This window comes from Triturus cristatus, chromosome 1_1, assembly GCF_964204655.1.
Source record: "Triturus cristatus chromosome 1_1, aTriCri1.1, whole genome shotgun sequence".
In the NCBI taxonomy this organism is placed as follows: domain Eukaryota; kingdom Metazoa; phylum Chordata; class Amphibia; order Caudata; family Salamandridae; genus Triturus; species Triturus cristatus.
Genome location: NC_140579.1, coordinates 662923740 through 662935800, shown reverse-complemented (window position 1 = coordinate 662935800; position 12061 = coordinate 662923740).

Below are 12061 nucleotides of genomic sequence, written 5' to 3'. Positions count from 1 at the left end.
AAAGAACTATCCGCAAATGGCCAATTGTTAATAAGTCATCCAGTTAAGGAAGGAGGTACGGGAGCTAAATTTTAATGAGCAAAACCAAGCTCCCCCAGCACTCAGTGGTAACATAATGGCCAACACCAGTTATGGGACTATTCTTCTGCCGAGAACCCGTATGTCAATAAAACCAGCCCCACCACCATGCATTAACATTGCCAATGCCTATAGCTCTCGGATTGCCGAGACCTAGTGACTTTGCCAATACTTGTTTATTTCTGCAGTTCTGGCTGCTCCGGAAAAGCTTCCCAAACAGCCTGAGTGTTTTTAAAAATTGTAATGATGATCGGCGTGCCGGCGTCATTGCTTCTGAAAGTGAAAGTAAAAGAAGCTGATGAACTTGTTTTACTTCCACTGAATAAGTGCTTGAGAGCATATTTCAACCACTCAAGCACTGATTCTCTCAGGAGAGGTATCACTGTAAAGGGGAGAGTCTCCCCTTTCCAATGGTACCACTGCTTAGTGGATCCCTAAGCAGGAGACTTGGAGATCACTGTAGGAGAGTGATTCCCAAGCAGGAATGCACCCGCTAGCCACCAGGGATAGATCGGGGCAGACCCTTAGGCATAGGCTTGTGCACCCACAAACCTCCTCAATATATTTTAGTTTTTCTGCCCCACCCAGGAGGCAGATAGGGGTAATTACCCCCAATCTGCCAGCGGGGGATGGGGGGCAGAAGGCCCACTAGATATCAGGGTTTTTATTTTATTTTTATAAAAGTATAGCATTGGGGGCTGCCTACCAGGGCATGGCCATGCCTCCACCCCAAGTAAATGGGGCAACAGTCTCTCTCTGCCCTCCCTGGAGGCAGATGGGGAATTACCCTGACAAGCCAACTAGACGCCAGGTAAATATAAAGAAATAATATATATATATTATCTACTGGCGGTCGCCAGTAGATAGTTATAGTTAGGACCGAGTTTTCATAGGAAATCTGAAAATTCTATTTTGAATAACTTTGGCGCCGGTTGACGAATCCTCGCGAAATTTTCAAAACTAATGGGGCGCTCCGTTCAGCTCCTACCCTGAAAGTCTCGGGGTGATTCGTCAAGCGGGGGTCGAGAAAAAAGGGGGGTCCTAAAACGCGTTTTCCCCATGCATTTTTCCATAGGACCTTTAGTCGAAGGTACAGCCCGAACGGCTGAACAGATTACTTGAAATTTGGCAGAGAGGTAGTTCTCAGGTCAGGGAAGTGCCTTTTGTAGGTCTGGTGTCAATCTGTTCAGTAGTTCCTGAGAAAATAGCATTTAAAAGCATATAAATATCTATAAGCGCGCATTGTGCGCGCACCGTGCGCGCACCGTGCAAGCACCCTGACGTGCGTGAGCGTAATTCTGATTGGTGGTTACATGTTAGTCAACGTTCGAATCGGTCGAAATCAGGAAGTGTCGGCCGCCATTTTGTTTGTTTTCAGTGCGAGAGTGAAAAGGGAAGGTGGGGAACGTGAAAAGGGGGCAGGGTAGAGAGTTCCTGACCCCCTAGCCTTTGTCAGGAGGTCCCTCAAGGACCCCGAAGGCAGAAATGTTTTTGAAATGTTTTTTTTTTTTAAATCGCGGGGGTGCGCGCACGGTGAAAAAGCAAAAAAAAAAAAAAATGTTTAATACGTTTGTAAAATAAATATATAAAAAAAATAATAACACATAAATAAATTAGCATTGAAAAAACCATACAAATTCACTGAAAAAACCATAGGTTTCACACACGTTATAGTTAGGAATTAGCATTTAAAAAACCTTGCAAATTCACTTAAAAAAACCATAGGTTTCACACATGTTATAGTTAGGTGGATATTTCACTCGTAAAAAAACAATGAAATTCCCCCGTTATAGTTAGTTCAGATAACTATAACTCGCGCAACCGCCACTCTATCACAAGGATGATGTCATCAGTGATGTCATGAGTGATGCCACTGACCATGTCATGAGTAATGTATTATGTGACGTCATGAGCAGTGGATTGTGGGCGCGCTAGTTATAGTTATCTGTACTAACTATAACGGGGGAATTTCATTGGTTTTTTACGAGTGAAATATCCACCTAACTATAACATGTGTGAAACCTATGGTTTTTTAAGTGATATATATATATGGTGAGAGCAAGGCAGTTGTGCCGAAACGCGTAGCGAAAAAGAATAAAATACCCAAGCCGGATGGCTAAAAGCATCTCCAGTGTCGGTGTCCGATTTTTATGGAAGTCGGGTTTGGTTGGAATATATATATATATATATATATATATATATATATATATATATATATATATATATATATATATATATATATATATATATATATATATATATATTCCAATTTCCTTCACACTGGACACCAACACAGCAGGCTTGTAAAAAGGGGGGTCCCAAAACGCGTTTTCCCCATGCAATTTCCCATAGGATCTGTTGTCGCAGCTACAGCCCGAACCGCTGAACAGAATGACACCAAATTTGGCAAAGAGGTAGTCCTCAGTTCGGACTCGTGCCTTTTGCATATATGGTGTGAATCTGTTCAGTAGTTCCTGAGAAAATTAAGGTAAAAAAGTTAGTGATATCTATGGCCGGGGAGGATCCGCGGACCGTACCCGCACCATAAGCGCACCCTCCCCGAACCGAGCACGCATCCTCCCGATCGCGCGCTGAATGCTAATTGGCTGTCGAGTGTCTCTCTACATTCGAAACCAGGAACTGTTGGCGGCCATTTTCTGCCTCAGTAGAAGCGAGGCTGAAGAAGCAAGGGGAATAAGTGTGTAAAACATATAAAGGGGGCAGAGTGGAAACACTCTGACCCTCTAGAGGTGCTTAGGGGGTCCCAGAAGGTCCCCCTGGGTCCCCCCTTTTTAAAAAAGAAAAACGGCAAAATACGCGCACGGTGCGCGCATCCTATCGCGTTGGATGCACCGATTCTCTCGCGGTGGGTGCGCGGATCCACGGCAACGTTTTTTGAAAAACGACAAGAAATCATTGGTTGTATGACAACTTTCTACACTGAAAGGTAGGGTGTATATTTTTGTTTTTTAAAGGTATGATTGTTATTGGTAAACAAAAACAGATTATAAGGAACATTATATATGATAAGCTGATATGTTGAAAAGTCAAGTACACTTCCTGTCTTGTGTAGGAACATTGTGTGCTGAACTTGTGACCTGTGAGCTCAGTGCAGTGTTCCATGACCTGTTTCTATGGTAACAGGCAGAAGGCAGATTGGGGGAAGGGTTGAAATGTATTTCAGTTGGAAAGGGTTGAAATGTTTAACCAATAGAAATGTGTGTTTGCTTTTGAGTTTATGTGCGAAGGATTGTGATTTGATGTTTACATGTATATGTGTGGAAAATGAAAGGGAAACTTTTTCATTCTTTGCTTTTGCTGAGAGGTGCACAGTGCAGAGATTCTGTAAAAGAAAATATGGTGAGTGATTGATATACTCCTTAATCTACAAAAGAACTTGAAAGATGAGTTATTTAATTGTGAGGGGATGTATGTAGACTATTTTGATATTAATCAGACTAATGTATTTTTCCTGCTAAAGTGTAGGGAGTACTTTTTTTCTCTACAATGTGTGTGCATGTAGAAACCATTCTGTGATAAGCATTTGTGTTTTTCATGTGTTTGTAAACAGATAACTGTGCAGTTTTTATATTTTCGAACAATTAGAAACCAGTCATTGTTTATGGAATTGTGAAATGAGTTATGTTATGTTTCTATACTAAAATGTAGTACTACTTCTAGATGAAGAAATGTGTTTTGATATAGTGCAAGGGATAGTGTTGTTTGTCTAGAATCACACAGTGAGTCTGTGTGCATTTGGGAACCACTGTGAGAGAAGCATTTGGTAACATTGTGTATTTGCTGACAGATAACTGTTTTAACTTGTCATGTTGTGAAGTTTTAGTAGCATTAGAAGACAGTTATGGCTTATGATTTGATTAAATGAGTCAGGCTTTGACAGAAAAGTGCAGTCCTGAAATATGTAGATTGTGTGCAGTTCCCTTACCAGTTGCACTGTAGTGAATGAGTTTTGGTAAACTCCTAGGGATAGTGGTGCACGTCTAGAATCACAGTGTGAGTTAGTGTGTATTTGGGATCAGTGTGAGAGAAGCATTTGGTGATATCATGTATTTGCCTACAGATAACTGTTTTAAAACCTGTCATGTTGTGAAGTTTTAGTAGCATTAGAATCCAGTCTTTGCTTATGCGTTGATTAAATGAGTCATGCTTTGACACTGATGTGCTATACTTAAATATGTAGATTGTGTTCAGTACCATTAACTCTTCCAGACTAGTGAATGAGTTTAGGTAAACTCCTAGGATAGTGTTGATTGTCTAAAATCACACTGTGAGTCTGTGTGCATTTGGGTAAGGATTGTGAGAGAAGCATTTGGTAACATTGTGTATTTGCTGACAGATAACTGTTTTAAAACCAGTCAGGTTGTCAAGTTTTAGTAGCATTAGAAGACAGTTATGGCTTATGCTTTCATTAAATGAGTCAGGCATTGACAGTAAATTGCAGTCGTGATATATGTAGATTGTGTGCAGTTCCCTTACCACTTGCACTGTAGTGAATGAGTTTTGGTAAACTCATAGGGATAGTGGTGCTTGTCTAGAATCACACTGTGAGTTAGTGTGTATTTGGGATCAGTGTGAGAGAATCATTTGGTAACATCATGTATTTGCTGACAGATAACTGTTTTAAAATCTGTCCTGTTGTGAAGTTTTAGTAGCATTAGAATCCAGTCTTTGCTTATATGTTGATTAAATGAGTCATGCTTTGAAACTGATGTGCTGTACTTAAATATGTAGATTGTGTGCAGTCCCCTTACCCCTTCCACAGTCGTGAATGAGTTTTGGTAAAGTCCTAGGATAGTGTTGATTATCTAAAATCACACTGTGAGTCTGTGTGCATTTGGGTAAGGATTGTGAGAGAAGCATTTGGTAACATCGTGTATTTACTGACAGATAACTGTTTTAAAACCTGTCATGTTGTCAAGTTTTAGTAGCATTAGAAGCCAGTCTTTGCTTATGCGTTGATTAAATTAGTCAGGCATTGACATTAAAGTGTAGTCGTGAAATATGTAGATTGTGTGGAGTTCCTTTACCACTTCCACTGTAGTGAATGAGTTTTGGTAAACTCCTAGGGATAGTGTTGTTTGTCTAGAATCACACTGTGAGTCTGTGTGCATTTGGGAACCACTGTGAGAGAAGTGTTTGGTAACATCGTGTATTTGCTGACAGATAAGTGTTGTAAAACATGTCATGTTGTCAAGTTTTAGTAGCATTAGAAGACAGTTATGGCTTATGCTTTCATTATATATATATATATGTTGTGAAGTTTTAGTAGGATTAGAATCCAGTCTTTGCTTATGCGTTGATTAAATGAGTCATGCTTTGACACTGATGTGGTGTACTTAAATATGTAGATTGTGTGCAGTACCATTAACTCTTCCAGAGTAGTGAATGAGTTTTGGTAAACTCCTAGGATAGTGTTGCTTGTCTAAAATCACACTGTGAGTCTGTGTGCATTTGGGTAAGGATTGTGAGAGACGCATTTGGTAACATCGTGTATTTGCTGACATATACCTATTTTAAAACCGGTCATGTTGTGAAGTTTTAGTAGCATTAGAAGCCAGTCTTTGCTTATGCTTTGATTATATGAGTCAGGCTTTGACATAAAAGTGCAGTCCTGAAATATGAAGATTGTGTGCAGTTCGCTTACCACTTCCACAGTAGTGAATGTTTTTTGGTAAACTCCTAGGTATAGTGGTTGTTGTCTAGAATTACACTGTGAGTCTGTGTGCATTTGAGAACCACTGTGAGAGAAGCATTTGGTAACATCGTGTATTTGCTGACAGATAACTAATTTAAAACCTCTCATGTTGTCAAGTTTTAGTAGCATTAGAAGCTAGTCTTTGCTTATGCATTGATATGAGTCAGGGTTTGACACTAAGGTGCAGTGCCATGTACTATTCTGTTCACTGTGGCAGAACTGAAAATTTAAAAGTTTTACCTAAGCACTGTCCTAGAAGTAGTCTGATTATTTAGTCAGTTTCTAAGTACCAAATAGACTGCTTCAAATGTCTATGCAGTATGCATGTAGTGTTCTATCATACTATACACTTGTCTTTTACACCTTCAATTCCCTAGTCAGTATCCATACACTTCCAGGAAACATCCTGTCACTTCCTTTGCAGTCCTCTAGAGACCCATTAAACAGCATGTACTAATCCATTCACTGTGCCAAAACCCAAACACTTATAAATTCACCATGACACTCTCTTTCCAGTACTCTAATGATTCAGTCACTGCCTAAGTATTCATGCACTGAGCCAGGTCTTAGCACACGGACTTCTTCATATCCCTATCCACTATGCATGCAGTCCTCTAAGCACCTACACACTTGTCTTTCACACCTTCAATTCCCCAGTCAGTATCCGTTCACTTCCAGCAAACACCCTGTCACTCCATTTGCACTCCTCTAGTGACCCATTCAGCATCATGTACTAATCCATTCACTGCGCCAAACCCTAATAAATTCACCCAGGCACTCTCCTTGCAGTACTCTAATCATTCAGTCAGTACCCAAGTACTCATCCAGTGACCCAGGCCTTAGTATATGGACTGCTTCAAACCCTTATCCACTATGCATGCAGTCCTCTAACCACCTACACAATTGTCTTTCTCACCTTCAATTCCCTAGTCAGTATCCATACACTTCCAGGAAATACCCTGTCACTCCCTTTGCAGTCCTCTAGTGACCCATTCAGCACCATGTACTAATCCATTCGCTGTGCTAAAACCCAAACACTTATAAATTCACCAAGATACTATCTTTGCAGTACTCTAATCATTCAGTCAGTGCCTAAGTATTCATACACTGAGCCAGGCCTTAGCACATGGACTGCTTCAAACCCCTATGCACTATGCATGCAGTCTTCTAACCACCTAGACACTTGTCTTTCACACTTTCAATTTCCTAGTCAGTATCCATACAGTCCAGCACTTGTGACTGCCTTTGCACTCCTCTAGTGACCCATTCAGTACCAAGTACTAATTCATTCCCTGTGCGAAAAGCCTAGCACTTATAAATTCACCTAGGCACTCTCCTTGCTGTACTCTAATCATTCAGTCAGTACCCAAGTAGTCATCCAGTGAGCCAGGTCTTAGCACATGGACTGCTTTAAATGCCTATGCAGTATGGATGCAGTCCTCTAATCACCTACACAGTTGTGTTTCACACCTTCGATTCCCTAGTTAGTTTTCATACTCTTCTAGCAAACACCCTGTCACTCACCCAGAGTGTCTCCTTATAGTACTGTAATCATTTAGTCAGTTAGCATGTAGTCTTTTAGTGAGGTAGGCTTTAGGGCATGAACTGCTTCAAAGTAGTATGCACTATGCATGTAGTGTTTTAATGATCGTCACACTTGTGGTTCAGGGCTATAGTTTCTTAGTCAGTTTTTATATAAAATGTGTTTGTACAGTAATGGAATAGTATAAATTTGAAAGTTATTAATATACATTTATTTGTGATTCTTTTTTACAGATACAGAACAGGAGTGTTTCTCATCTGTTTGCACTCTTCTCGTGCAAGATTGTTTGTATGAAGGGTCCTTAGGTGTTTCATCATACTTGCTGTGCCGCATGAGTATTTTTTGTTAGGATCCCCTAGCAACAGAACTCTTTGGCAAATCTTGCGAATGAAGAAGGTGGCATTGGCCTTTGTTTGCCCCTTGGAAAAAGTAAAAAAATTCTTCACCACTGAAGAAAAACGTTGTGGGCGTGGTGCATTCTGCAAAAATATTTCCTCAGATTCGGTAAATATTTTAAAGCGGCAACATTTACAGTTTTTGTAAGTTAAACTTATAAAATGTTGTTATCTGTATACATTTTATATATCTGTGATTTGTTTCTTGTGGTATTTTGTTGAGAATACCATGTTGTTTTTTTTTTTAACCTCTTCGATGCCGATGACGGAACGGTTCCGTCATGCACGCCGGTTGGGCTGTGCTTATGACGGAACCGTTCCGTCATGGCCCCGCCCGTGCTCAAATCTTTCAGCACTGCGCGGGAATCCGCGCAGCGCTGAAGAGGTTAACAATCTTTCTGATTTTCCAGGTCTGTCGTCAACATCCGTGGTTCCCACAGGAGTGTTCCGCCTTGTTGTTTTGTATTATTGTTGTTACATTTTGTTTATTAGTTTATTGTTTATATTTATGTTAATAAAAAAATAAAGTTTGAAAATAGTTTATCGTTTATATATTTATTATTATAAAAAATAAAGTTTGAAAAAAATAATAATAATGTTTTTGTTTGTTCTCTTAACTGCTGTGTGACTCTTTCTTGTTCTTATTACTGTTATTTGATGGAGTCCACCATGGTGTTAAATTTTGGGGCACTTATCGCTGGAATACTGGTGAAAATCTGCAGTTTGCACCAACTTCTGAAAAGTGTGTTAGATTTATCTCAACATTACTTCCGTTAAAGTGCTGATAATAAAATGGAGAGTAGCCGTTCCCGTGCAAAAAGACACAAGGTGCACCTTTGCGATTTATTCTAAATAGTAAAATCCTGTATTTTATTGCACTGACGTATTGGCTGCACTTACAGTGTACACACAAAATCTATTAAGAAATCTCATTGTATTTATATTGATTGGGAATAGTGTGTCAGGTGCTGGATCTTGACGAGATACACTGCTCAGTTTGTATATTGTTGTGCACACGAAAAAAATCACATTACAACTTTCACACCAATTGCAATGCGAAACAAATTCCGGCGATAAGACACGTTAGCACCAGGGATTTTACACCTGCTTTCTGCTGGTGTTAAGCAGGACAACTACCTGCACCATGAAAGGGAACACACCCAAGAGCCACACCAGAACACCCACAGGTGCCATAGAGTCAATGAGCATGATACAGGGATACCCATGAGGGCCAGAAGACTCATCTCAACAACTCCAGGACCGCCAATGCCCCCCAAACCCACATCTTAGTAAGTGTGTCCCTGTGGTCATTGTCTTAGCATGATAGGCACGAGCCCTGCAACATCACAGTGTGCTGTCACCTCAGCGTTGGCAGTGAGCCTGGATGTGTAGCTATGTACGCATCCTCCTGCATGCACAACTGGCGTGTGCTGGTCTGTCGTTCACAGGTCAGTGCAGGGGTGTGCCTATCCGGCAAGGGGAACGGGGTGTCTCGGACATGTCCGTTTACAGGAAGTGCGGTAAGTGTGTCTCTGTGTTCTGGTGTGGCCTGTTACAAGAGCCGCAGCAGTCGATGTTGTAAAGTGGCATGCACCACCTCCAAACGGCACTGTGATGTTGTAGTTGGAATGTAGCAGGACATGTGCAAATAGGCATTACAATGGCGTGCCGTACGAGTGCACGAGATACAACAGCTCACCGTACAAAAGTGTGGGGGCTCGTGGGAGGGAGGAGCAGCCGTTTGGCAACATAACACACAGTGAACTCGACCATGTGCCACATGCTGGGCATCTCATCCACGATGACCACGGTCGCAGACATCCCACAACACCAACGACTGGCCTTTGTACACATCCTGTATGAATGCAGCGTGGTTTTCACTTCTATGCTCGTTCAGTGGTGTGATGTTGGCAGGTTGTGTGACTTGTGCTCCTTGTTGGTGTGTTTCATTTTGGCCATTGTTAGTCTATATGTGTGTTGTACTTAATTGTGCATGTGTACCATTCTACCCATCTCCCCCCTCCCCCCACTCCCTGCTTCTTCCTCTTCCTAGTGCTGTTGTGTCTATAATTTTGTTGCTGCACACATAAATACATGTCAAGAATAAATTAGAATAGTTCCTTGATTCTTTTAGGTTTCAAAACTTGTCTATTGGTTTCTTTTTAATTTTCCATATGAACCGGTTTTTTTTATATTCAACAACACATAGAAGTCAGAAGTGCAACGTATTCTATCAACACACTTTCTAGAACATTCTACAATACGTGCAAGTTAAAAGTTCATCAATTTTTAAAAACATTACGATATTTTTTTGTAACATTTTCTTGAACATTTAACGACACGTGCAGGTTAAAAGTTGACGATTGTTTTAAGTTCGAACAGTGCCTTCCAAATGCAAGTAGCAGGTGTGGTTGAGCAAATTTTATCCTATGATATGTACTCCACGTTGAAACTGCTTTTTCTTAACCAATCACAAAGATGCTTTTCCACAAAACTAATGTGCACCCTACTTTTAAAAAAGAATGCTTTTCATGATATCTTCAGAGATAAGTTATAGATAGGAATTAGCATTTAAAAAACCTTTGAAATTCACTGAAAAAACCGTAGGTTTCATGCACGTTATAGTTAGGAATTGGCATTTAAAAAACCTTTGAAATTCACTGAAAAAAACAAAGGTTTCAGGGGCATTATAGTTAGGAATTGGCATTTAAAAAACCTTAGAAATTCACTGAAAAAAACATAGGTTTCAGGGGCGTTATAGTTAGCTGGACATTTCCCTCGTACAAAACCCTAGAAATTCTCCTGTTATAGTTAGTTCAGCTAACTATAACTCGCGCCACCGCAATGCACTGCTGATGACGTCACATTACATCACTCATGACATGGTCAGTGACATCACTGATGACATCACTCATGACATCTCAAATGACATCACTCATGACATCACTGATGACATCATCCAGTGAATGTGTGTTGTTCTGAAAAGTTTAAATATGTTTTATATATTCATAGTGAAAGGCCTATGGAAGAATGAGTGGGTGTATAAGTGTGTGAATGTGTGATTTTCTAGGTGCGTAACTGACTCTATAAATGAGTCATTAAATGTATCTTACTGCAGACTAGTGACTAAACTGTGTGAATGTCTGTATGTGTCTGTGTGTTGGTGTATAAGTGACTGCATGGTTTTGTGAATAGCTATATGAGTGTCTATATGGGTTATTGATTGGTTGTCTGAGTATCTGTATGGGTGCCTGAGTGTTTGTGTGGGTAGCATGTGTGTGACTGTGCATAGATGCGTGAGTGGGTGATTCAGTAGGTGCATGGTTTTAAGAGTGCATCTGTGATGGACTGTATGGTTGGGTGACTGTATGTAAGGGTGTGTTAGTGATTTAATGTATATTCTCAGTTGTACATGTGTCAGTAACTTCATATGTGAAACGCAGTGTATATGTGAGTATATAGCTATTTATATGTGAGAGTGTGTGATTTTGGGAGTGGCTGTATGGATGAGTGTGTGCTTGTATCAGTAATTGTATAAGAGCATCAGAATTTTAGTATTATGAGTAAGTGACCTTGAGTGTGTTTAACTGTACAGGTGAGTAAATTGGACTGTAATTAATTATTTGCATGACTGACTAGGTGTGTCAGTACCTCAATGGATGATTGGTGGTAAGTGAGTGTCTATATAGGTGTATAAATGCATATGATTGTCCTGTACTGAGTGACTGTAAGTATGAGTGACTGTACAGTGAGTGGAGGTGTATGTAGACCTAAGAGTCAATGAGTGGGTATGTAGTTATTGGCATTGGAGTATCTATGGTTTTCAAAATGGCCGTCTGAAATTTTGAGTTGGTGTATCAAAGGATATATTAGGGTGTGAGAAGATGCACTAATTTATCACATGGATGACGTCATCGGTGATGTCAACCTTTGTTTTTTTCAGTGAATATATATATATATTATCTACTGGCGGTCGCCAGTAGATAGTGATAGTTAGGACCGTGTTTCCATAGGAAATCCGCAACATTCTATTTGGCTTTGGCTTTATAACTTTGGCGCCGGTCGACGAATCCTCGCGAAATTTTCAAAACTAATGGGGCGCTACGCTACGCTCCTACCCTGAAAGTCTCGCGGGGATTCGTCAAGCGGGGGCTGAGAAAAAGGGGGGTCCCAAAACGCGTTTTCAAAATGCATTTTCCCATAGGACCTTTAGTCCGAGCTACAGCCCGAACGGCTGAACAGAATTACTTGAAATTTGGCAGAGAGGTAGTCCTCAGGTCAAGGATGTGCCTTTTGTAGGTCTGGTGTAAATCTGTTCAGTAGGTCCTG